The sequence below is a fragment of the Malaclemys terrapin genome, chromosome 5 (assembly GCF_027887155.1).
Source record: "Malaclemys terrapin pileata isolate rMalTer1 chromosome 5, rMalTer1.hap1, whole genome shotgun sequence".
NCBI classification, from domain to species: Eukaryota; Metazoa; Chordata; order Testudines; family Emydidae; genus Malaclemys; species Malaclemys terrapin.
Genome location: NC_071509.1, coordinates 113,364,368 through 113,390,906, shown reverse-complemented (window position 1 = coordinate 113,390,906; position 26,539 = coordinate 113,364,368). Strand labels below are relative to the sequence as shown.

The following is a 26,539-nucleotide window of genomic DNA, read 5'->3' as shown; positions in this document are numbered from 1 at the left end:
TCCAGGGGACAGGAAAAAACAAAAAAACAAAAAACAAAAAACCCACCAAATATCAAAAGACTCATGTCGTTGGCAGTGGGGTTTGCATTTCTGTAGACCACACTGAGGAAGAGGCAACAGGGCCAGGAGTAACGATTACCTGCATTCTTGCATGAGCACTGATAGTTGCAAAGAGAATAACTGTTTGGTCTCTGCCTAGTTTCCTTGTCTAGAAAATGGGGACAGATCTCTACCTCCCTGCTAATGCTTCTACAGCTCTCTGAAGGTGAGCAGCACTATCAATGATAAGTGTTACCTCTCCTCATCCATTCAGACAATGAAAGGAAAGGTTAGCTTCAGCCTTCTTTGGCCAAAATCATAGGTTTATTTAGACAGGGGTTGGCAGCCTTTCAGAAGTGGTGTGCCAAGTCTTCATTTATTCACTCTAATTTAAGGTTTTGCGGGCCAGTAATACATTTTAATGATTTTAGAAGGTCTCTTTTTATAAGTCTATAATATATAGCTAAACTATTGTTGTATGTAAAGTAAATAAGATTTTTAAAATGTTTAAGAAGCGTCATTTAAAATTAAATTAAAATGCAGATCTTATCAGTTTAGTGTGATCTGTGCTTTTCCTTGCTGAGTTTTCCAATGTCTGGCACGCATTTGGATACTTTAAGCTGCACACAGGCTTCTGAGTGATCAGTTGTTAACCGGCTCCAAGAGGAACAGAGGACAGATTTCACGTGTGAAAATACTTGTTCACACAGGTATGTGGATCCAAATGCTGAAAGCATTGCAAACGCAATTTTCTTCAAAACAGTTAAATTTCACTGGCAGGATGTCCAGCAGGTCAGAATAGAGACCCCAGGATCTCTCTCGGTAGCTTCAAGTGCACTCCGCAGATCTCCAAACTTTGATGCCCACAATTCTGAGGTTTTTAAATTGAATGAGCTGCATTTCGAAACCTTCAACACCCATACACTGAAATACAGACAAATCCAAGTTGCTTTTGTTGAACTTTTCAGGTTTAATTAGAAAAGAAAGAATCGGGCCAAATAGCTTGAAATCTGTCAGAAAATTCTGATTCCTGTTCTTGCACGTACATTCTAATCTCAATGTCAAACGCAGTGCGCTGTTCCACGTGGCATGATAGTGATGTAAGCAGCAAATCAGGACTTAAAAATATCCCAGCACAGTGGCGCTGGAACAATTTTTAAGGTGGGAGTGCCGAGCTGCGCCCCCTCTTGCCCCTGTCTGCACCCCTCACTGCCCCAGGCTGGGGCCAGTGGGCCACAGCTGGGGGCAGCTGTAGAGCCCCGGTCCCCCAGGCTGGCAGCAGAGTCCCTTGAACTGGTGGCCGGGATCCAGGTCGGTGGCCGGGACCCGGGTCCGGCAGCGGGCTGAGCGGGGCTGTCAGACAGAACCCCAGCTGGCAGGGGTCCGGCGGCTGGTACCCCAGGCCAGCAGTGGCACCCCTGGGACCGGTGGCCAGGACCCAGGCAGTGGGAGTGCCACTAGGGGAAAAAAAAAAAATCTATGGCACGCGTGCCAAAGGTGGCACGCAAGCCATAGGTTGCCTACCCCTAATTTAGAATATCTTTTAGCATACAGAGCGCTGTCTAAGAGCTTGCTAGATATAGGTAAATTTGTAACAGGGACTTTAAGGATAATAATCATGCCCTCAAAACTGCTAGTAACAAAACTTTTGCAATCTAGCCACAAATTCCCTCGGTCATATAAAAGCTGCTAAAAGCATTTAATCCCACATCCTAAAGAATCTATCCTTTACTGGGGTCAAAGGAATTTCAATATGGTTAGATCTAACTTTAAAACTGCAGAGGCAAAGTTATGACTCAAACTTTGAATTAACCTCTTAATTCAGACAACTTTCAATCAACGCAAAAATAGATAAGGATTCTATGGCTATATATTCAGCAACACTACAGAGAATTATTACAGTTATCTTGCCACTCATTGAAGGGTAGATCTTATTCACAACTAATATTCCACAAGCCTTACAGACCTATCTATGGTGGTGAGGTAGTTTTTCTCTGCCCGAAAAAGATTTTAAAAAGTCAAACAAAACAAAGAATTACAGCCACAAGAAAGTCCACTTCAAATCAAGATTACTGGCTTTTGTACTGAGGTACTGTAGAATGTTTGTACATAATATATGTATTTTGACTAAACTTCTTCCATGGATGGTACTGAAAATGGCTTTATAGGGGCTTTTTTTTCCCTCCAAAAAAAAAAAAAAAAAAAAAAAAAAGTGAGGAGGCTGAAGTTTGCACATGAGCAAGGTTTATCCCTAGGGGGATCCAACTAGCTAGCTGGCAAGCCTGCCTGGTATGAACTGTTGAGGAGAAATGAGCATAATGAGAAGAGCAAAATCACTATTTTTTTTAAATAAAAGGAAGAAAAAAAAAACAACAAAAAATACAAAAAAACCTGTCTCTCTGACCAGTCCTATGGGTCCCACTTTTTATGGAGGTCTGCTGTTTCATCTACATAATCATGTTCTCTGACTCGGATTTTCTACTGCTGCTGTACCGGCCAGCATCACTGCAGTACTATACAACAAAAGATTATCCTGTAAAAAACAGAATAGTTGTCAAGGTTTGTTGGCAACCCAAGCACCACAAATGCTTGCCCAAATGCCCACTCTCTCCCTCACCAAATAAAGCTTGAAGAAAAACAGTGATCAAGGGGACAAGAAATTCCATGTAAAAGGGATTGAACATTCCACCTTAAAGCTGTCACATACAACACTTGCTCTCTTCTTTCCAATTCAAAATCTTTCCCTTAGTTGCAGAAGGGTAAAGGTTGAAACAGAGAGTCTCATAGAGAGTAAGAGTTTAATCATAATGTCTAAAGGGTGAAGACTGCATTGAGTAATCTGTGATTCAAAGTGCCTCTGCTATAGGGTGTTTTATTAACAGTTCACTCTGTGCATGAGACATCCTGAAAATATGCAGTGTAGTTGTAGCTGTGTTGGTCCCAGGATATAAGAGAGATAAGGTGGGCGAGGTACCCTGTATTTAGCTGTATGCTCCGAGTACCTTTCCCAGACCTGAAGAAGAGCTCTGTGTGGCTCAAAAGCTGATCTCTCTCACCAACAGAAATTGGTCCACCTCACCCACCGTGTCTCATCCTGGAAATATTTCAGAATGACCACTAGTGCCATGGGACACAATGGCAATGGAGTTAGCAGTCGAGCAAGTTATTCACAACACCTTTCCTGAAAGGAATGCAGTGCCAACTGCAAAATAAGCAGTTCATATTTATAGAATAGTAATATTCATAATATATTCACCCATGCACTAAGATCATTGTACAGTAGTACAATAAAAACTACCGACCTAAAACTTCAGAATAAATATGTAGCCTTTTTGATCCCAAAAGAGTCCAAAGTGCTTCAACAGCAGGGACCATCTTTTCCATCACTGCAATCACTTTGCCTACCACTTACGCACACTTCACCTCTGAGGTTGAATGTGGCAGCTCCAACAGTTCCCAGCAACAAACAAGGTAGGGCAAATGAAATAATTCAGAATGGAATCTGATCAGTAACAACATCCATACTCTTGCAAAAAGTGTCTTTAATAGTCAAAGCCCCAAATAATCAGGACTTTAATTTTATATTTTACCTGCAAATCAGAAGCTCCAACAGCACCTCTTAGCACTATTCTAAGGGTTTGTCTACACAGGAGCTCTCAGGGAAACTAAATTGAATTAACAAAAGGTGCAAATTTAAAGTGAATCAGTTACAGCACATTAAACCCCGTGTGAACCTTCTCTTTCAGAAGTAAAATAGCTTAGTTTGTTGTAGCTTATTCAGTGAATTAACAGATATAGAACTGAATTCATTGGATAAAATTAAACCAAACTCAGGCCATTTCACTTCTGAATGAATAGAATCCACACAGGGATTTAAATGTGCTTTCATTAACACACTCTAAATTCACGCCTTTAGTTGATTTGGCATATTCTTCCTGAGCATTACCTATAGAGACAAGCCCTAAAGATTCCTGTTCATTATTTACTTGGAAGAGTTTCATTTACGAAGGGCAAGTCTACACTACAGCTGCACTGATGTAACAGTGCCACTGTAGTGCAACTGGTGAAGATGTGCTATGCTGATGGCAGAGCACTCCCCCATTGGCATAATTACACCACCTCGTCGAGAAACAGAATCTATGTTGGCGGGAGAGCATCTCCCACCAACGTAGCAATGGTGTGTACAGTGTGAAATTTGTGTTGCTTGGGGGAGGGAGGGCTTTTTCACACCCCTGAGAGAGACAAATTATATCAACTTAGGCTGTAGTGTACACCTGCCCCAAATCATTAATTCCATACTACAATTAAGTCCATACTACCGACTACATGACTAGGATGGTGGTGGTGATTGTGAAATGCTCAGAGAGATTGGAGAGGCTACAAAGGCAGAAAATGCAATAATAATGGGGATTTATACTATCCTCATATTGAGTAGGTATGTGTCACCTCAGGAAGGGATGCAGAGATAAAATTTGTAGACTCCCTAAATGACTGCTTTTTGGACCAGCTTTTCCTGAAACCCACAAGGAGAGAGACAATTTGTACATTCTTAGGACGTCTTTGGAGGTCTTTCATCCAAGTACTGAGTGATCACCATGTACCTTAGTTAGTATGATTTGATGGCATCATTGCTGATCTCAATCAAGAGAACGAAGGGCTGGATACTTGAGAATGCCACTTTCAAATGGCACTGACACAGGAAACTAAGTTTCCCTCCTCCCAAAAGCCACCCCATATTTACTACTCCCACTCCCCACTATGTCTGACCTGCTAGCAATGCCTGTTCCTTCACTCCACATCTTTTTGAAAGTGATGCCAGAGCTTTCTGAAGCAGAAGTGACAGACTTATTAGCAATTTGAACTAGCATCTAATCCATGTTCTTCCTATATACATGCCCAAGTGGGAAGTAAAAACTTACATACAAGGAATGAACTCAAAGGCAATATCAAAGGATTCCAATAAGATCCTGGTAACCATGAGAGCAAAGCTGGAGGGGTTTGTGACATCACCAAAACTTGTATGAAAACACTTATTCAGAATTCTTTTGTTGTGTTTCATAGATTTGGTGGGTGGTATTTTACATGAAAAACACATTTTTTTTTAATTATCATAGTCAAATAGCCCTGTGACTTCCTACCTGTTTGCTTTTGGTAAGACTGCAAGTTCAAGTTTTGCTATTAATAGAACAGTCTTCTCCTCTCTCTCAACTAGATGTGAGGAATTCATTTCCTCTTTTCATTCAAACCTGTAACTGTATGTCCTCCTCTCTACTGATACCTTTTCCCCTACAGTTCTTTGAGACACAATACACCTCTACCCTGATATAACACAAATTCAGATATAACGTGGTAAAGCAGCGCTCTGGGGGGGAGGGCTGGGCTGCGTGCTCCGGCCAGGGCCGGCTCCAGCATTTCTGCCGCCCGAAGCAAAAAAAAAACAAAACAAAAAAAAAACAAACAAACAAACAAACAAAACAAAAAGCCGCGATTGGCAATGGCAATTGGGAAAAAAAAAAAAAGCCACTATCGGCGGCGGCAGTTCAGAGGCAGGTCCTTCGCTCCTACTGGGAGTGAGGGACCTGCCGCCCTGAATTGCCGCAGATGCCGCCCCTCTCCCTTGGCCGCCCCAAGCACCTGCTTGTTAAGCTGGTGCCTGGAGCTGGCCCTGGCTCCAGCGGATCAAAGCAAGTTCCATATAAGGCGGTTTCACCTATAACGCGGTAAGATTTTTTGGCTTCAGAGGACAGCATTATATCGGGGTAGAGGTGTAGTTCCCTTAAAACAATTAGTTTGCCTCAGGTACATTCCACAGTCCTCTAAAGTCTGCCACTTTCAAGTTTGTTTTAAATCCTGATATTAATTACTGACTTATTTTCAAAATTATCAGTGTCAGCAAAGTGCTTGAGAAAGTTACTATGTCTCACTCTTCCGTCACCACTGACAAAACATTCTTCACCATTTTCCATTGATTTTGTGCTGGCCATAGCATAAAAGTCATTCAGCTCCATCTTCAGCTAGCCATTCTCTGTGTTGATAAAGCCCCATTCTACATCCTTATTTTCTTTAATCTCAAGACAGACTTTGGCACTAGTATAGATCAGATACTCCTATCGGATATCCCCTTGTCATTTCTGTTCCGACAATACACGGTGTTTCTTCCTCTGTGCCAATCCCCTCCTTTATGGAATCTGTTTGAAGTATAAGACACTTCAAACCCTCTTAACGAATCAAAATGCTAGTTAACATAGCATAGCAACTATAGCCATTTTAGAGTGTACTCCAGCTGAATACTTTTTTCTGTATTTTCAATTTCTTTGATGAAAAGTTTAATCTATGATACTAATATCACTTTCAATCACTTTTTCTTTTGCAAAGTGAAGGTATTGATTCCATAGTTAAATTATAATTTGCTTTCCATTTTAAGCCCAATTTTCATCTGCACCTTACTTCCTGTGGAAAACCCCCAGGTTTTAGATGGGGTGTTTTTGGGAAAGTTTGATCAACTAAGCTGTTTCAGAAATGAGATTTTCAGGAAAGTTTGTTCTGGAAAAATATCTGGTTTTGTTTTCCCTTCAAAATGTCTGTGTCTAGGAACTTGACATTTATTTTATTATTGAGTCCAAGATGTCTAAGATCAAGTGCACAGGAATATTTTCAAAAGGTAGGGTGTACACATTAATCATTCTTTCCTAAAAATATCTGAACCTTAAAACACTCCATCAGTTCCTCACAGACTTCCCAACAATCTGGGGGAACTTAGAAGCCCCAAGCAGTCCCTTCAGCTGAAATTCCCTGCTTCAAGTTGGTTACATCCAGATGAATTTGTAAATTCTAAAAGCATTAGTTTAGAGAGTTACAGATTTTGCTAGTGCATTAACCATAATTTTAATGATTTGATATGCATACACCTTTGCAAGCTTCTACAATATTTTCTCATTGTTTTTATAAAATTTCTTTAACATTCTAAAGAAGATTTACAACAACAAAACATGTTGGTTATAAATAGGAGTCTAAAAATTCAAAGTTAAAGTAACACAAAACACTCTTAAAATTCCCAACCTCTTTTACAACAAGGCCCAGATCCTCAAAGATATTTAGGCACTTAACTCCCATTGAATCAATGGGAGTTGGGGCCAGATCCTCAAAGGCAATTAGGTGTCTAAGGTCTGGTCTATACTACCCGCCTGAATCGGCGGGTAGAAATCGACCTCTCGGGGATCGATTTATCGCGTCCCGTTGGGACGCGACAATCGATCCCCGAATCGGCGCTCTAACTCCACCAGCAGAGGTAGTAGTAAGCGCCGCCGACAAAAAGCGGCAGAAGTCGATTTTGCCGCCGTCTTCACAACGGGGTAAGTCGGCTGCAATACGTCGAATTCAGCTACGCTATTCACATAGCTGAATTTGCGTATCTTAAATCGACTCCCCGCTGTAGTGTAGATGTACCCTAAGAGTCCTTGTACACCAAGCCACTGTACTATTAAACCACCCTTCCAATATGGATCTCAAAAGCTCAGATACCCTACTGTAAGTATGGTATCTGAAGAACCAGAGCTATTGGGGTACTTAAATGTTGGAGTTACTGTACAATATTTTGGCTCCACTTAGTATTATCACCAACTACCATAATACAGTTTTAAGTCTACAACTTGTCCAACCTGTGGACATTATAATGGGTGTAACAGAGTCCACTAGGGAATAAATTTTAGTATTCAAAGTGCTTTTAAAATCCTGTTATCTATCAAAGGGGATACATCTGGGATGACAGTTCTCACACAAAATTTCTGCCACGTACAAGTAAGTGTTGAATTTTTAAAATCCCTTCAAGATACAGGTTTTTTAACAGAAACATTATCACTTACAGCAGACTTACTGAGTTGATCCTTTGGTAATTCAACAGCAAGACAGTCATGTATTTTACAAAACAAGCAACTTTTTAATCGAAGAAAACCACAATGAAAAAAGTAGTAAATCCTAATTTTTTGCATTAGACTTCACGGCAAACATGAGAGAGCTATGGGGGCTTCTCCCTGTTCCTTTATATTGCAAAGTTACAACAGAAAGTTTAAAACTTCAAACTTGCATTTATAGACATGGAAAAAGAGCCATGTTGAATTGCCTGTCTCTTTCTGAAGTGACATACGGTTGAAGATTATTCCCTGACAGGTCTGTAAAAAGGAAGAAAATATGATTCAGTTACACTCTTAAATTCTCCACAGTTTTGTAAATCAAGCAAACAGGCCCCCACTCCCCCCCCCCCACACACACTCACTATAGGATAGCATATTAATTAAGGCATTTGTCTGTGCTTTTGGGGTTGTTCTTTTAAATGAAAATTCTCCTATAAAAGACAACTTATACCTTATTATAAAAATTATATTATTTTGATATCCTGACTCTGATTTAAACAACTGGCCCTCCTCTCTAGAGGTACTTTTTGCATTTTCTGTACAGAGAAATAAGTATAGGCCCATGGCTTATCCCCCACACCCCACCAAACTTGTCCATCTTGCTGCATTCCATGAAGGTGATGTTTTTTTTTGGGGGGGGGGGGGGGGGGTTAATATTTTATTTCTTTCCCCCTTGAATGTTGGCCCTCCGATGCTGCTTCAGAGTGTGATAAAGAAACTGGGTTCAGGGAGTACAACAGAAAAGTTTCAGTTTATCAGGACTGTTCCTGCCCTTGAATAAGGTGGACTTATCTCCCCTGTCTCCCAGGGGATCATTCTGGGTCTCTCAAAGAGTGGGATGTGATTCAAGAATGGACTCTCCACAAGATTGATGAATCTGCATTTCCCCTGAAAGCCTTAGCCTGGAACATCAGCAGAAAAGTGGTAGGGCTTGATGACCCTTGCTGTGTTCAACTGTGCCCTGACTAGGCGAGGTGGCTGAGCTCTGTAATCAGGAGCATGGCTGCTGCTATGGGTTCTAGAGACTTAGATGCAACCTTCTACCTGGCATGCTGCCCTTCTGGAGTTGCCCCCTTCATGGAGATGGGGAGCCACTTGTCTCTGCAGCCAGCTTTTCCACTCCTGCCTGCTTGCCTTGTTTGCTGCCTAGGATAGAAGGGAGTTTGAAGACAGCAAGCAAGGTGATCCTACTGGGACTAGGCTGCTGAGACAGTACCTACATCTTCCCTAGCACAGTTGGTCTCTCCAAACCTGCCCAGTATCTTTCCTGCCTGGATGGCGAGGGGGCACTGTCCAGGCTTGGGCTCTGAGGAGGATGCTGTCCACAGAGATGGTCCCCACAAGACACTTGATAAGAGGGAGGTGGAGCTGGAGACAGACCTTTCCTTTACCCTTTTGCTAATTAACACAATGATCAGCATGGTCCATTGAACCAACAAAGAAGTGCTTCTAAAAATCCTTTCCCAAGTTTAATCTTACCACACAATACAGAGTGGATAACAGTAGTAACAAAAAAGATGCAGTACAGTTCTCTATTCAAGACTTAGCTGATTTGTGACAAATGGAGGTTGAGGAGAAAACGAGAGAAATTAAAAGAATATCTGTAATATTGATGAAACATTAATCATGACTGACATGAAATGGAGATGACTGGTGTACACAAGTAAAAAATTTTCTGTCCACAACTAGAAGTAAAAGTATGGGTCTCAGTTTACTAAACCACATCATTACACAGAGGCATCACCACAAATACAGTCCCCTTCCATTTACAAGATGTTGGCCTTTTTGATGAAATAACAAATGAACAAACTTCTGGAATGACATTTTACTTGAAGAAGGACTTTCACACTCAAGTTTCTATATCTGAAGAAATGTCGTAAGTACTCATCTTCTGTACTCTACTTAGTGTCACAACTATGTTACCAATTGCAAGAGCTCCCTAGCTAGTAGGCCAACTTTTCCTTCAGCTTGATACCACCATGAAGTCTAACTTGTGTTTATCTACATAACACAGTCTGTTGTTCTGGAAAGACTTGTGATACCAAAAGACCAGCTTTATGACTTGAGTGTAGGATGAAATAAGATTAGGATGAACCTGGGGAAAGCACACTGTTTACCCTGTTGACCTCAGACGGGCACAGCTATGTAAACAGAGGGTTGCAGCACATGGCCCTCCTTCCCCTCAAGAACTTCTCGCCCAACTCCAAGTTTCACCCTGCATAGAAGCAATAATTCAAATATATTCAGTGGTGAAGGAGTAAGGTACAAAATTAACTTCCAACTAACCAATATATTAAAAACTGTCATGTATAACAACAGCATTTGAAAGGCAGGTGGATTTTTGTATGCTTAAATGTTCCCCTTAGCATGAGAGAACTATGATATTTTAGTATGTTCATATATTCAAATTGAAAGACTACAGAAACTTGTTATGAAAAATATCCATGCTGCAATGCAAGGTAATTTCCTAAAAATGCTGACTGCTCTATGCTTGTTTATAAAGTCTTACAACCATAATAGTATGAACCAGTTGTAATCTGGCAGATGACTACTTCTTGCAAAACATCTTCTCAACAAGGGGAAGGGTCTAAATGTTAAAGGAAAATTTTCAACAGAATTTTCAAATAGAAGTGTGATCATTTTAAAACTACTATTACTACTGTAGCTGAAAGGGATAAGCAAACAACAAATGTTTCTCTATTTAATCTTGTTTATTTAGTTTGTACACGTGATAGCACTTTGGGTAAAGTCTATGTATAGTACCACATCAAAAACTAAATGGTTGTTAGTATGTCATCTTAATTTTAATTAGAGTAGTTAAAACCCAATTCTTATTTGGATACTAGATTTTAGTAATATTGATTGCAGCCTACATGCATGAATTTAAGAACTGCTGATATAGTCAGTCTGATAGTCCATTTCCTCTGTTCTGAAAGGTCTTTCATACAAAAGGGAGGGGGGGGAAAAACATTGAGCAGGAAGAAGTTACTGTAAAAAGCAATTTTAACAAATTGAGCAGATGTCAAGCTAATGTTCTCTCTCTTAATATTAAAACTAATTACCAGTTTTAAAGGTAACCATGATTGTAACTCAGAACAGTGTGCTTGCAGGTCAAAGATATTTGACATGAAACCTCAATTGAAATTGAATAACTTGTTTTTAGTTAGATGCACCTTATAAATAGCAGAAATTGAAAAAAAGACTTATTAATGAGCACAACTGCCTACAAATATAGGACAGAATCTCAAAAAAAGGCATCATCTTTGAAAAATGCATCATAAATTTTGTCAATGATTCGTCAATAAATGGTCTTGTGACATAATATATAAGAGTGTCTGAGAATCTTGGGGGAAGAAATTCTTTGAAGCAAGTCATTATATTTCAAAGGTAAGGGACTTATTTGGGGTTTGTTTATTGTTGAGACTACAGTCTAATGTGAAAGCCCAAAGTCCTTCTAAAATGACATGGAAAAATATATTATTTATTGTTCCAAGTAATCCTGTATTAAAAACAGAAAAACGAGATTCAAAACAATGCATCAGCCTTAGGGCCTTTTTCAGGCTGTGAAAAAACAACTGATTATGTTCCACGCTGTGTTCTAATTTCTATCTTATTTTGAAGAAAAATACCAACATGCCAGTTACATCATCTTATATTTCTAAAGCATGTAGGTTTTTTTTCATCTGAAATCTTTTGTTCATTTTGCATCACATTGCAAAATAGTGTAATTGATTTTACTTTCCAAATCACACCTCAAAGCTCCAGGCAAAGCATATATACACACAAAAACAAAACCACTCTGTGCAGACTGCAGACCCTACAGCATCTGCACTTCAGTAACTTTTACAGGGCAACAGCATCTTTCTTTGGCCTTGTTACCTAATAAACTTGTGAGAGCCAAATTCAATCTGCATATACAACCCCTGTTAAAGTCAACAAGAGTTGCATGAGTACGCTGGAGGACAGGAATGGGTTCTCATGGTCACATTATGCGGTTGGATTTGAGTGCAAGCTCCTAATGAAGTCACCAGGAACCATGCTCATGCTTTCCAAAAATGGAATTTAACTTTACTCATACACTGTCATTTACATAGCATTCTTAGGGTATGTCTACACAGCAACAGGACACCTGTGACTGGCCTGACCCCTATAAGCCAGCATTGGTTGGCATGGGACAGCCACAGGTTTCTAGTTGCTGTGTAGACACACCCTATTAGAGTCTGATCTAATTGAAGTCAATGGAAAGACTCCAGTGGGAATTGGATCAGGTCCTTAATACATAGCACCACACAATTATATGGGCACACTTTTAAAAGTTGTAATAGTTGGTTAGAAGTAAAATCTAAATCAACATCCCTTAGAATGAGCCCACAAAGCTAACAAATTATCAGCAAATCTGAACATATAAGTATAAATTAAGCCAATTAAAACTGTAGCACTTCATGTTTCTAGATGTTAAATTTAGAACTAGAAAACTTGTATCTTAATGTTATTTTTAATTCTTTAGAATTAAAAATGTGTATGGTATAGAAATTTAAACGGGAATAATGAGATGGGATCAAACTACATAATTGGACAATATTATATTCAGCCTGTTTTTTAGTACTGCCAAGGCAAGAATGTGGCATTCCAATTTTAACATGTTCTTTTGAGGCTGTGGTGATGGGAACACTTTGCTTCAATACAGCCTGTGTTCAGACTCAAACGGACACTGGCTGCAGCATTTGGCATCCTAATAAAGCATCTACAAACAGCAAGGGCTGTTTCCCCATTTGTGAAGTTGATGTGGGGGAGGGACAAAGGCAGCAGAAGCAAGCTGGAATTGCTGTGACAGGAAATATACAGAGCCACCTACCAGGTGTTTGACTTTTATTGTGCCCTCCCTATGTAAAAAAGATTTTAAATTACCATGGGGGCATGACCTTTGTCCCTGTTGTCATTCCACTTTAACAGCTATTGTGTTCCTTAAGATAATACAGGACGTCTGTACAATTGCCCCACTACTCAGCACCATTGAACTTCAATGTGTCAGTGTAAGCAGGATCTTGAGGTGTGGGTAAGCAAACAATTGGTCACTGGTTTATGTAAATTAAATGTAACTGAAACCAACTCTGAGAAACAATTCAGTATTCTTTGCTCTTTATTGTAATTAATTGGTTGGCAGTTCAAGATACTGGGAGTCTTAAAATAAATAAGTTAAGCTTTCTTAAAGCACTCAGCACCTGAAAATCTGGATAAACATTTCATGTGGGAAACATACAGGAGGAGCAGGTGAACTATTAATAAAGAAAAGTATTGGCTTGATGCAAATAACTCTACCTGTATTGCAGTATAAGGAAGGATGATCTTATACTTAGGTCACTAAACTGGGAGTCAGGAAATCTGGGTTCTATATTATTGCTCCTCTCAGAGATCTCCTGTTTGACCTTGGACTAATCACTTAACTTCTCTATCCCTAATAATACCTCCCTGATGTTGTCAGGATAAATTAGTGGTTTTATGGTGTTCAGATACAATGGTGATATATACCAAAGAAATGTATATAAATAAAGAAAACACACAAATAATATTTTGGGTACGCAAATTGCTTTTAGTTTTGAGGGAACACAGCTTCACACTATGGCCTAAAATGTATTCTACTTTCAGGCTTTCTATACCTAGTTACTTCAGCAATTGCAGAAAAATCAGACATTGACACCAAGATAACGTATACATTATTGGTGTTGATGTCTGATTTTTCTGCAATTGCTGAAGTAACTAGGTATAGAAAGCCTGAAAGTAGAATACATTTTAGGCCATAGTGTGAAGCTGTGTTCCCACAAAACTAAAAGCAATTTGCGTACCCAAAATATTATTTGTGTTTTCTTTATACACATACACAATGTTTACACATTACCAGTTTTGGAAAGCAAAGGGGTCAAATGTAAAGTGTTCCAATAGCAATAAGATGTTATATCTTACCTGGAAATAAGGTACCATTGAACTATACTGGGTGAAAGGAGTTCTCTCATTTGAAAGTTACCAGAATTTGTAAAATAACCTTTTACCATTTTCAGCAATGATACATTGGCACACTGATGGTAATGACAACTGACCCATTAACTATGGTGTTAGCTACCTTGCTAAAGTGTTAGACATCAGAAGGAACTTGCCTAGACAGAGTGTATCACTCATTCAGTTAATCAGAAAATAATTCTGAACTGTTTCAGGCAGCTTTGCACAGATGCAATGAAAATGGGGTGATTTGAGATTAAATCATGGATTGAGGAATAAATATACTTTGGCTATGTCTACACTGCAATATAAGCCCAGGGTTAATGGAACTCAAGTCAGCTGACCCTTATTAAGGAATCCTGGGCCTTGAGTATCTACATTGTATTTTAACCCTATGTTAAGGCTTTTCTAATCTAAGCCAAACCTAGGACTCTGGTGTCCACTCTTCAGTGCACAAACCTGAGTCAAAGTAACCATATCCCAGAGTCCATAGCATCCCCTACCCCTGAAACGTGGCTGCTCTAGCACTAGGACCACTGTGCACTGTGGACAAATTTTGCTGCCCACCCTGCACTTACTAGGAAGCAGCTCATTTTGCAAAATGCTTGATTGGTTTGCTCTCCATTGGAAACCCAGGAGGCTCTCTACCTATATTAGTAAATACTTACGGTCACTGATACAAAGCTCAGTGGAACTAAGCCTCATTGTAGCTACACTGTTATAGCTACACTATTTTCTATTAGTGTGAATGTTACAGATTGTTAGTATGTGTAACAGTGATCGTGCAAACAAAGATATGCTGGGACAGTGGGGCCTGTTGTCATTAAAATATCATAGCATCTGCTGGAACAGTAATGCCCAGTATGGTTAAGCAGCTCTCTCAGCAGATACAGAGCCGAGAAGACAGTAGTTTCTGTGTTACATAAACTTTCCCATCAATGCCTGTTTTAGCTCCTAAAGTCTCACAGCATCTTCTGGGACAGTAGAGTCCATGGTACAATAATTCTCCCAGCAGACACAGATCTGTGAAGACAGTAGTGTCTGTTATATTAATCTTCCCAGCATCTGTTAGTACTGTAGTATTGTAACCATACTAAATAAAGTGTCATACCATCTGCATTGTCTATTCTATACTAATATTGTGAAACTATCTTGTGAACTGATAGCCTATAGAAGTATAAATTAAACAAAAATATGTATTGGTTACTAATAATTTCAGCTTCACAGTAAAGTCTTGTATTAGAAAAGAAAATTTAGAAGAGTAATACTCTAGAACACTGTTCCTAGAGGCTAAAGAATATAAAGAGGGAGTTTTAAAGAGATATTGACTTGTGTCAATAAATAGGAAGAATCTAAAAATATAATTGTTTCCTACTTTTTTCTGTTTTTGTACTTTTTGTATGTTTCTCAGCACAGATAATGAAAACAGACTAGTCACTTCCTTTGCACAGAAGTTACTTGGCAAAATAGAATAAAGTTCTAGGAATAAAAATTAGGTTTGTATTTGTGGACCCAATCCTGCACTTCCTTCTCAGATAACTCAACTTGACTTTTGTCAAAGTAATAAGTTTATATTAGCCAAGAAGACAGACTCCTTACAAGGTGTGACTATATAGTTTTAATGCCCTAGGGTGTCAATTGCCTCATAATAATCACAGCCTATTAATATCTCTTCCTATTGTAAGAGACCTTTAGTGACAGGGGAAATGGTTTTATGCTTACAGATATCAACGCTGAGAGTTTAGGTATTGTTAAATTGTTAACCTTTGGAGTTTGAGGTGGCAAATAGCTGATGGTATGGTAGAATATTATCTGCGATATATCAGTGTACATTGCTGAAGCAAACAACTCCTAAAAAACTCATGACATTTGCAAACTTAGGTGGTAAGTGTGTAGCTTAACAGATTGCCTCTAAATATGGTATTTAGACACACACACACACACACACACAAAATAAAATAAAAAAAAACACAGTGTTACAAATTACAGTATTCTTGATGTATAATTTGGGTCTCCAGAGAAATATTCTGCTCTGTGACTGATAAGAGAAGTGTCTTTCAGGAAACTGTGTTCAGATGATTGTCTACTGTTAAATTTTGCTTAATGCAGGCATTTTTAAAATCTGAGGTATATGGCAAAATTCAGAAGAGAATAATTTCTGTGAAAGTATATTGATATGTAATTACTATGCCCAATCAGCAATAATTTTGCACACAGAACTCCCCTTGAAGTCAATGGAAAATTTCAGTCAGTGGGGATTGATTACAGGGTGAGTACTAAAATGGAGCATAAGTAATTTCATATAAATTATTGCTTTTTCAGGAGAACAAAATGACAGGAGATGCTGATGGAGAATACAGTGTGTGCATAAATCCAAACTGGCAATGCCGATTGTAATTTCAAAGTCTTGTAATGAGGGCCACAGTAGAATTACATTGTTGAATCCAAACACCTTGGTTGAATTTCCATTCTCAGTATCGCTGGTGGAAACAAGGAATAACTCCATTGTAGACAATTGTTATCAGTGCAACCTAAACCAGCATTTGGCCCTTAATTGTGAGACCTAGCTTGTTTGTAAAAGGTTTAAAAAAAAGTTAATCAGAAGGAGGTTTTATGGCCTGGAAAGGGACATTTGCAACAGTCAACTCCTCAACCAAAGCTCAAAAAATAGGAGTTTCTTTAGAAAGCCTGTGAAAACTCAAGTTGCATACAGACTAACTCTAACATTTATATTTTGAAATGTTACTGAGCATCACACTCTTGTTTTCTGGTCATACTTTTCCTCTCATATTCATTTTGTGCCCCAACTACTGTCCTCTCTGCTCTGTGAGCTCATTTGAAAGATTGGTTTTCTTAGTTGGCTACTACATAAAGAGTATCACTATCTAAAGACCCATCATGCTCACTAGATGCCCACCAGAGCATGAAAGTCTGGAAGACTTGGTTGTTCCTTCATTCTGCAATTCTTGGGCCAACAGCATAAAACTTACTGAATACAGTTGGGAAAAGCCCCATCTCTGTTAAAATTTTAGGGGGGGGTTCCAAATGCCACCGCTTACTAAGCCTACTTTGTATGGAACATTTTTTTAATGTCCTTGGGAAGAACACAGAAACATCTCCATATATTTCTTAGGTATCAAGGGTCCCTACTAAGATGTCTTCCCCAACAGCACTAAGGACCCTATACCATGCCCACTGTAACCAATGGAAAGGAAAGACTCCCATTGACTTTAATGGGCAATGGATCAGGCTCTAGATGAGCTTTTATTTAACTTACATATCTAAACCCTATCCTAATTTTATAAAAGGTAAATGAAGTTATTAAAAATTACACAGGTAATATAATTTATTCTTACAAAAATACATTAAAATAATCTCTCAAATAACAGAACCTCTGAACACCGTAACTACACTCTAATGCCCAATACCTAACTCCAATACAGAACTACCACCTTCTGTAAATATAAGATCCAAAGAGGGAGAATGAAAACACATTATACTTTCTATCACTGCAATGTATCATTCTTTAATTTAACCCAAATATGAGGGCTATATTTTAATTTAAATGGTGACTGTTAATGCTACTGTAGACCCCAATCCTGCACATTTTAAACACTTGGTTAACTTTACAGCAGTAGTAGTCCCACTGAGATATCATTACAATATTAACATTTCAGATGTATAAATATCTATTTATAGGGTTATAATCTGATAGGAAGCTTTCATTCAAACAAAACTTGATGGACATTTTTAGAATAGAATTTTCTTTCCAATATTAAAACCAAAAACCTGTTCACTGGTTCTTGAATCCTAAATATAAAAAAAGTTGACTGGTTTGAGAAGTTTGGGTTGTTTTATTTGATTTTATAAAGGTCAAAGCACTAAAGACAGTTTTGTTTGCAAAAGAAGTTGAAAAGCAACTAGTCCATAGTACGATCTAATCACTTGGTTTTTGAAGAAAACAACAACAAAAGTTACCAATATTCTACATTTCAATCAGTTTTTCCTGTGCTGTAACTACATTTCATAAGGATTTTTAAGTTTTATTTTACTCTGCAAAAAGTGCATTTTAGGTATGCATTCATCCAATGAATATAGAAGGTAAGTTCATAAAGATTTATAGCCAGACATGCTCCCACTGAAGCCAATGGCATTGGCAAGAGTCCCATGAGCATCAATAGGAGCAAGAAGCGGACTTTACGAAGCCACTGTGGTCTAGAATGTACAAACATTTTAAAAAGTTAAGAACTTTTAAAAGTTCTTACAAACCATTGCTCAAATATGCACGTAGCATGGCTCCAAAGGGTCCCATTATAACTCCTGGGTAACAAATGTACATTTTAAAAGATACATAAATCTGTTCCCCACATTAAATAGGTATTTATAAGAGAAACAAAGCAGCCTATAGTATCACTCATACACTTACATTATTCCCTCCCCCCCATTAAAGAAACACTTTTTAAAAAAGGTAAAAATGTTCTGGCAGAAGCAAGGAAGTGAACAGTCTGTAAAAGAAATTAATAAATCATGTTAGAAATTAAAATGACCTATTAGATTACCTTGCCAATGCAGGATTGTTCTCTACAGTTGCATTTTCAAGTACTCTGTTCAGTCTAGTTTTGGACATCTTATGTGAAATACTCAGGCTGTCGTGGTCAGTAACAAGCCACATTCCATCATGCCCATCCTTACTCTGCAGAATACAAAGTTGTATTGATTTGTGTCATTGTCAACGTACCCACTTAGTTGTATAAGGAAGCACTGGAGCTGAAGGTAGTTCCTCCTCCAAAGGCAGCAGGGAAGTCTCCTTTGCAGCCTCAGGACTCTTTGACATTTGGGCTTTGCAGCTCTTTATGGCCAAAGACACAGACACTCCCACTTCTGGGGTGGTAGCTGAAGAAGCAGCTAGAAAGTTTACCCACACCTTTATCTTCCCCCTGCAATTCTCTTCTCAAACAGCCTCTCCTCTCCTTCGTGGCAGCAGAGACTGGCCTTAAGGACAATGGGGAGGGCGATACTTCCAGTAAGGTTTCCTTGAAATGATTGCCAGATCCGTATGCACTGTTACCTCAGCAATGCTACAGCTGGAGAAGCTCTCCTGATTGAGGGCGGCTCCAGGCAGAAGGGAGGGCGGGGGAAAACTCGAGGCAGCTTTCTCTGCGTGCTGCTCCTGTGTTTACAGTCAGTTTCATGCTCTTTGCTCCCCCCCGAGCCTGGATCTTGCCTGACATCATTCATTCTCTTACACACTCACACACGCCCGCCCACTCCATTTCCAAACAGTGACTCACCCCGGTGCTGCTGCTATTCAAAGGCAAGGCTAGAAAAACCGGTAACACCGGTAAAGACCCCCCCCCCCCGTTCCGCCCCCCGGATACTAAAGGTGGAGAGAGAGCTTGGCACTGAAATAAGGAATGAGTTTGCTCAGTGCCTGCCCGCTTACTTGCTACAAGCACTTGAGGTACAGAGCTGTCAGGTAGGGACAATGTGAATGAGTGAGTTTGCATTTGGCTGACTAAAAACACACAGCAAAACTCTTCCGAACGTGTATAAGCTGCCTTAAAATTATTACCCAAACAAATGAGCCCTCCTTCTCAGTGTGTGAGCTTTTGGCAGACCTCCTTGCTTTCTCCCTATGCTGAAGTCCACTCCCTAACCCAACCCTCTATGCCCGCCCCCTCTCCTGGTTAAAACACATTTCTTCCAGGAGACAACTAAACCCTCCCCCTCAACGTCATATTCAACTGGCTGACAAGAATATATATATATAAAATATCCAAACCACAGAATATCCAAGACCACAGAACCATAACAAGATGTGTGTTAAACTTCATTGCTCGGTCACATTGGCCCTGATCCTGCAGAGGTGCTTAACTTTATGCACGTGAATAGTTCCACTGACCTCCAAGAGACTGCTCATGTGTGCAAAGTTAAGCTCATGTCTGTTTGAAAAACTGAAGCCACAGGCTCTTTGGGGGCAGGCACCTGAGGGTAAAATTTCAAAAGTGCTAAAGTGACTAGGGAACCTAAATCCCATTTTCAAAAGGGAGTCCGAGACTCACTTAAAGGCACTTTTAAAGTTTTACCTGGGGCAGCTTTAACTTGGGTCCATGTTGTGCGTGCAACTGCACTCTCAGAAATCAGGCATGGATTAACAATGTGCACGTGTAGCTCAGGTTTGGCCCATGTCTTCTTACTATTTGTGGTCTTATCTACCATAGCATTTTTCTTAAAATATCCTGTGATTGCACTAGCAGGGGTAGCAATAGAGGAAATGCTAGTATAAACAGGTTGTGGTGGCCATCAAAGTTGTAAGTACTGCATCTTCTAGAGAGTCAGAGCTAGTATGGGCAGCACCAGATGAGAATGCTTTATGCAAAGGCAACTACTAATGCTCCTCTTTGTGCTATCACTGATAGATCTGCACAAATATTAGTGCAATAGTGGGAAATATGTCTATACTTCCATCTGTAAAGTGCAAAATTGTCTTTTGGTGCTGTAAAAATGATGATTATTATTATTATTTGAAAGTGTAAAAATGATTATTATTTTTACAGCATCCAAAAGTTTGCTAGTTGCTTTATAGGAAAGGAACAATAAAAACAAATGAGATTCCTGCCCTGAAGGACTTAAAGCCAAAAGTCCTAATCCTACTTGTGCACAAATGTACAGGACTGGATCTTAGCTGAAGATGCGATATAATGAGAGGGTAACAAACAACAGGCAGAGGAATGTGCGAGGAAAATAAGGGTTACAGGAGTAAGAGTTTCTTACAGTGATGTGAGCATAGAAGTACATTTAGCTTAACAAATCTGTCAAATTTTTCTTTTAAAAACTCATTTGTCTCTGATTCCTTTACATAATAAAATGTAACAAGGTGAACAGTTAATAGCCATTCCTCCAAAATATTTATTTTCAACAATTTTTTTTTAAATGTTACATTTGCTTTGATTACAGGTAATACCTTAGACTACTATAGCTGAAAGAGATCATCTGAGGAAAAAAAAATGTATATCTACTGTTTTCATTTGTTTACTTTGTCCATGACAGCACTATGTTTATACCAAATTAGTGCTGAGCCATGTGGGTGGATGCTTGAGTCAGTGTGGAACCCCTGAAATCACTGAGGTTCCGTGTGAGCACCAAGATCCATCTGTGCAGATCAGCTTGCAGGATCTGGGCCATAGTTGCTTTTCTCTATTTTTTGCAGGACTCTTTCACACAACAAGAAATGAGAAGAAAAACATTTTAAAAATAAGTAAATAACTTGAAAGTCAAAAAAATTGGCAGAGGGACTCAGGGACAGTATAGTACTGAAACAACCATACATTTGTTACTTGAAACTAATTAGATTTTAAGATGAGACTGTCCCTTTAAAATAACTATAGGAGAATGTGGCCCTTTAAGATCTTCAAAGGAGTTTTATCATTTTAAGGAAAAAATCTGTTCTCCAAAATGTTGCTCTCTCCAACATGTGCAGATTTCCATGGGCAGATCAGAGTATATCATTTTTCCCTAAGCATTTTTGAGGGGGGGGGGGGAAGAAAAAGAAAGATCAGAGAGAACTTACTGTTCATGTCAGCTGAAGCAAACCCAAGCATCTTTTTCATTGCTGTTTTTTCTTCCATGAGATCAGCAGGGATATTATTGGAAACAGTAATACTATAAATGGACAAAGCCAGCTTGTGCATTAAAATTGTAATTATTTCCAAAAAGATGCCAGGCAATTTTCAAAGGAAACACTGCAGCTAGAATGCTGCACATGACCCATGGGACAGAACTAAAGCTGAATCTGTGATGGGGTGGGGGGTAGGGGGGGGAAGCATCAGAATACTGAATAAGCTTATAGGAATTTCTCATTCAAACTAAACAGCGGTACAAACTATGACCTAATAAGATACAGGCAGGCAGACATGTGGAAGTGAATGGGGCTCTGTAAGGGCACAGGGGGCCACCCTTTCAGAGAATATTTCAGGATGCAGACCTAATGGGTAGATCCTGCAAACATGCATGAACATGCTTAACTTTACCTATTTGTGCAATCCCATTGAAGTTTTACAACCATCGGCCTCCACACATGCTACACTCCTGCTGTGCAGCTGCACCAGTGGGAGATTTAAAGACAAGGTTTTTTTGTAGCATAAACCCACCCTTAGAGCAGAGCTCCTCTTTCATCTGACAATCTCTAGGTGCTTTAAAAACCAAGACCCTGATTCCGCAACATGCCCACACATCCAGTTGCAAAACTGGAGCCTAGTTCTCACAACAGTCCTATGTACAGTAAGCACACACTATTTGTTATTCCCAATTTAGAGATGAGTAAACAGAGTCAAAGGGAAGTTAATTTTCTCTGGTCATGAAGCAAAAAGAGTTAAGAATGGAACTGAAGTGCACTAGCCCATATTTATATAGAAAACCAGCACATTAGTAGATTCCAGCTCAAGTTGGTATGTGTGAAATGCCCATTTTCTACAAACCTAAGTAAATGGTAAAGTTTTAGAATCAGATATATAATGAACAGAAATGCCATTTATTCAACACAATTTGAGCTCCATCTTCCTAACTTATCTCTTCCATAGAACTAGGCTCTTATAGCTTTTTCATACTCTAGATATCTCAAAACATTTTACAAAAGAGCCAGCCTGATTGATTCACCAGTAAATGAAATCTTAGGACATGGCTACACTTGCAGATGTAGAGCGCCAGGAGTTAAACCAGACCTTGGAGACCGCAGCAGTGAAAGCGCTGCCGTGTGTTCACACTATCAGCTGCAAGTGCAGTGGCATAGCCACATTTGCGGCACTTGCAGCGGCTCTGGGAGCAGTGCATTATGGGCAGCTATCGCACAGAACACCTCTTCCCATTCTGGCGCTGTGGCTTGTGGGAAGGGGGATTGAGGGTGTGGGGCATTCTGGGTCCTGTCCCAATGCCTCGTGATGCATCACTTCGCATCCCAGCAATCCGTGTGTTTCTGTCCACATTTGGCACCATCTTTCAACGTTTTTTGTACCACGCACTCTGAACTTGTGAGAAATATGCTGATGGGGCTCGCCAGCACATCACGAATTGCAGTTGAGTTACTCCTTAAGCTTTGTGGAGCCTGGTGGTACCATGCTTTGTGGTAGGCATTCCGCAGCTCTTTCACTTTAACCCTGCACTGCACTGCACCCTGGTCATGGCCCCTTTCCATCATGGCCCTTGATATTTGCCCATAGGTATCGTAATTCCTATGGCTGGAGCACAGCTGGGACTGGACAGCTTCCTCCCCCCAAACACTGATGAGGTCCAGCACCTTGCCATTGCTCCATACTGGGGATCGCCTGGCACATGGGGGCATGGTCACCTGGAAAGATGCGCTGAGAGCACTCCACGCCTTGCTGAGCAAACAGGAAGGGGAATATCAAAATTCCCAGAGAATTTAAAGGGTGAGACTGACAATTGGTCACCTGAGGGCAGAGCAGTAGAGTTCAAAGTGATGACCAGAGTGGCTAGAACAGGCATTGTGGGACACTTCTGGAGGCCGATCAGAGTGCATTAATAGACCAGGGCATCCACACTGGTACAGCAGCACCCCAATCGGGGCGCAGCAAGCTTTATGCTTCTCGTGGAGGTGGATGCCAGGGATGCTCCAGCCGCGGAGTCCTGGCAATCTACGTGCCTTGCCAGTGTGGACACCTCAGGAGTTAGGGCGCCCGGGGCTGATTTAATGCACTCTAACTTGCAAGTGTAGCCAAGGCCTCATCCTCTAAAAAGGACTAGAATACCCTAATGAATATAGCATTTAAGAAAAGGTACTCAGGTACTCCCTATCAGTCTATAAACTATAGTTGTGATTTGCACTGTGCAAACATTACACTGCTACACTGATTGGAAAAAACTGTAAGAAACACAGATGCTTATCTGCTAAAGTAATCAATACAGGTCCTGGCTTGTCCAAACTGTTTTGATGGCAAGCCTGACTCTACATTTCCAGAAGGTTGGGACCCAAACAAACATTCAATAGATCATTGTTACTGCATGGCAACATATTAAGAGAACAGCTAGGATGGGTTGTGGAAAAAGGAAGTATGGAGAGAATAAAGATGAACTATTTGTTCAGGAGAGTTCATTCAGGTAAAGTATCTAGTTATGAAGATTTTTTTTTAAACCTAACTTCACTTCTAAGACTGATAGATACAAGGAGATGATGAACATCCAGATATTCCATCTGATGTCATGGAGATGGTCAGCACTTCTAAAATCCAGGCCAAAACTAATTGCCTAAAGCCAGAGACTGAGTTAATGAGTTCAATCAGAATCTGAACCCAGGTTCCTAATCATTTGATGCACATGCAAACACTTTTGCTCTGAATTTGACAGTGTTTCTACATAGCTGTCAAAACTTCAGCTAGTAGTGATGACCCACAGCACAATTACCAATATGTAACTATTCTTGCCAGAGTCAATTTTTCTAAAAAGCCAAGGGTCTGGGTACTATTAGCTCCCCACTTGTAACTGTATGTATTCATTCTAGTGAATGTTAGGATTTTTCTTTTTAGAAGGTTGAAGGGAAAAAAATCCCACCCCACCAGAATAAACCAAAAGCCCTCCCCCCACTGTTTATTTCACAAGCTATCCCTCCAGGGAAGGAAGGCAAACTCCCATTCTAGCCCCCAACACTAATCTCACCTCTTTGCCTGCATTGAGCACAAACTCCTCAACTGATCCTCAGAACTGGCTACCTCATCTTCAGCCTACAATGGGGTGGAGCTGGCAGATAGTAAACCTGCAGGAAGCTATGAGGACGGAAGCCAGCCACAGGGGAGGGGGAGATTGAGTAGGTGAGAGAGGTACTGGCTGTGCTAAGAATGCAGAAGCCCAGATTCTTCTATTGCAATCAATGGAAGTTAGGAACCTAAATACATCTGAGGCTCTGGGCCACAACTGCTTGTCACACAGCACATACTCCATTCACAGTATTTCTTATGTAAGCTTTTAACCTTTTAGCTACCCCATCCTCTCTACTAAACGTAGTAGTTACCCCCCCTCCACAATAGATGAGAAGCTGCTAACTGTTTTCCTGGAGGTAGAGTAGAAGCAGAGTATGGAGGATAACTGTTGCCACTCTCCCAGGCCATTGGTAATAACACCAGTTCACTTAGAAAATTAGTGAAAACTGTCCTGGCCAAACTGGGACTGCTGGAAGTAAAGTGTGTGGTTAACATGAGAATTCCTTCATTTGCTTTATTAACAGAGGGTTTTTTTCATTCATATCTGATACTTAACAGATCTGTTGTCATTCTTCCCTTGTTATAATCATAGTGTTGTATAGTATATATTTGTCCATTGGATGTTCTTCAGAGATTAGGATATGAAACACTTGCATTACCAAAAGTGTCTTAATGGGATATCAGGATTCTCACAATGACCTTAAAGTCTAAAGAGATACATGTTGAATTACGGAGGATATTCCTTTTGGATAATTAATGGTAAAAGTTGCTGAAGCATCACTAAACCTGTGTTGCTCAATACAACCCATGAATAATTGTGAAAAAATGGCCTGATGTAGACAGCAATGAAGGATTAAAAAAAATAATACAGTTCTCAAAAACAAACATCACATTTTCTTCCTCAAATTTCAATTAGATAAGTAACAGAAGACAACAGAAACTACAACCCACTTCAGATGGCTTTTGTATTCTCCTCCTGAAAACTCCTCCTCCCCACTTTTTGTATTATACCTTTATTTGCTTAAAAATAAAAATGTTTTTCCCAAACCTCCCTTATACTAGGAGCAACATAAACTTTTCTGGAGCTTGGCTTGTTTAATTCCTACAAATATACTCTTTTCAGTCTGTTACATTTAGCCAGATTTATAAGAATTATTGACTCCAGCTTTGTAGCTCTTTCTAGATACGGCAACATCTCTTGAAAAAAATGCTTTGGCTCCACATGAGGGACCACAAGATTTTGTGGTGCTATTAAATCTCAGCTATGACATTTTGAAAGGAAAACAAATCCTAACAGCAAGGGCCCTGGCAGAAAGGTTTGGGAATAGGAAATGAAGGGGCAACACAGGATCAATTCTAGCTTATCCTCTGCATTGAGAAGTTTAAAAGATAGACATCCCCACAGAAAACAGTTTAAAGAAAAAGGTCTAGGGGAAATTCTCACCCTCTTTGAGAAAAATAAAAAACATATTTTTGGAAAGAACTAGTAAATCAAAAGGATGATGTCAGGCAGCAGAAAGCAAACCATGAAGGTGATTCCACAGCACTCACAATCCTCTTTTAGAAATGACATGAAATACACCAGACACAAGAGAAGACTACTGAGCTGTGAACAAACCTGCCAACAGCTGGAGTAATTAGCTCACCTTCTCCTACTGTTATCCACCCCTTCCCACTCTTTTCTTGTCCCAATGCTCTAAGATAGTCCCCACCCAAACAGACTTCACCCCCAATTCCTTCTGAGGCCAGACTTCCTATCTGTACTTGCTTCACTTGTAAGGCTGTTAATTTTCTGCAGCTGACCCAACTGCACTGCAATGGCGCTGATAATCTCCCAAAGGCTTTAAAAATGCTATTTTCACTATGATTGACACCAGCTACCCCACA

General features: G+C 39.8%; 1 protein-coding gene across 5 annotated transcripts in view; it reads right to left on the bottom strand.

Moving 5' to 3' along the window:
* The window catches only part of SGMS2 (sphingomyelin synthase 2), a 53,056-nt gene extending 33,901 nt beyond the window's left edge, over window positions 1-19,155 (bottom strand). For 2 of the 5 annotated variants that reach the window (XM_054029494.1, XM_054029499.1), the window contains exon 1: window positions 18,682-19,155. The gene's annotated coding sequence lies outside the window, so the exon portion shown is untranslated. Of the gene's footprint in view, window positions 1-18,502 lie in introns of all 5 variants that reach the window. The other 3 variants (XM_054029495.1, XM_054029496.1, XM_054029497.1) reach the window with 3 other exon arrangements.
* Window positions 19,156-26,539: the final 7,384 nt, after the last annotated feature.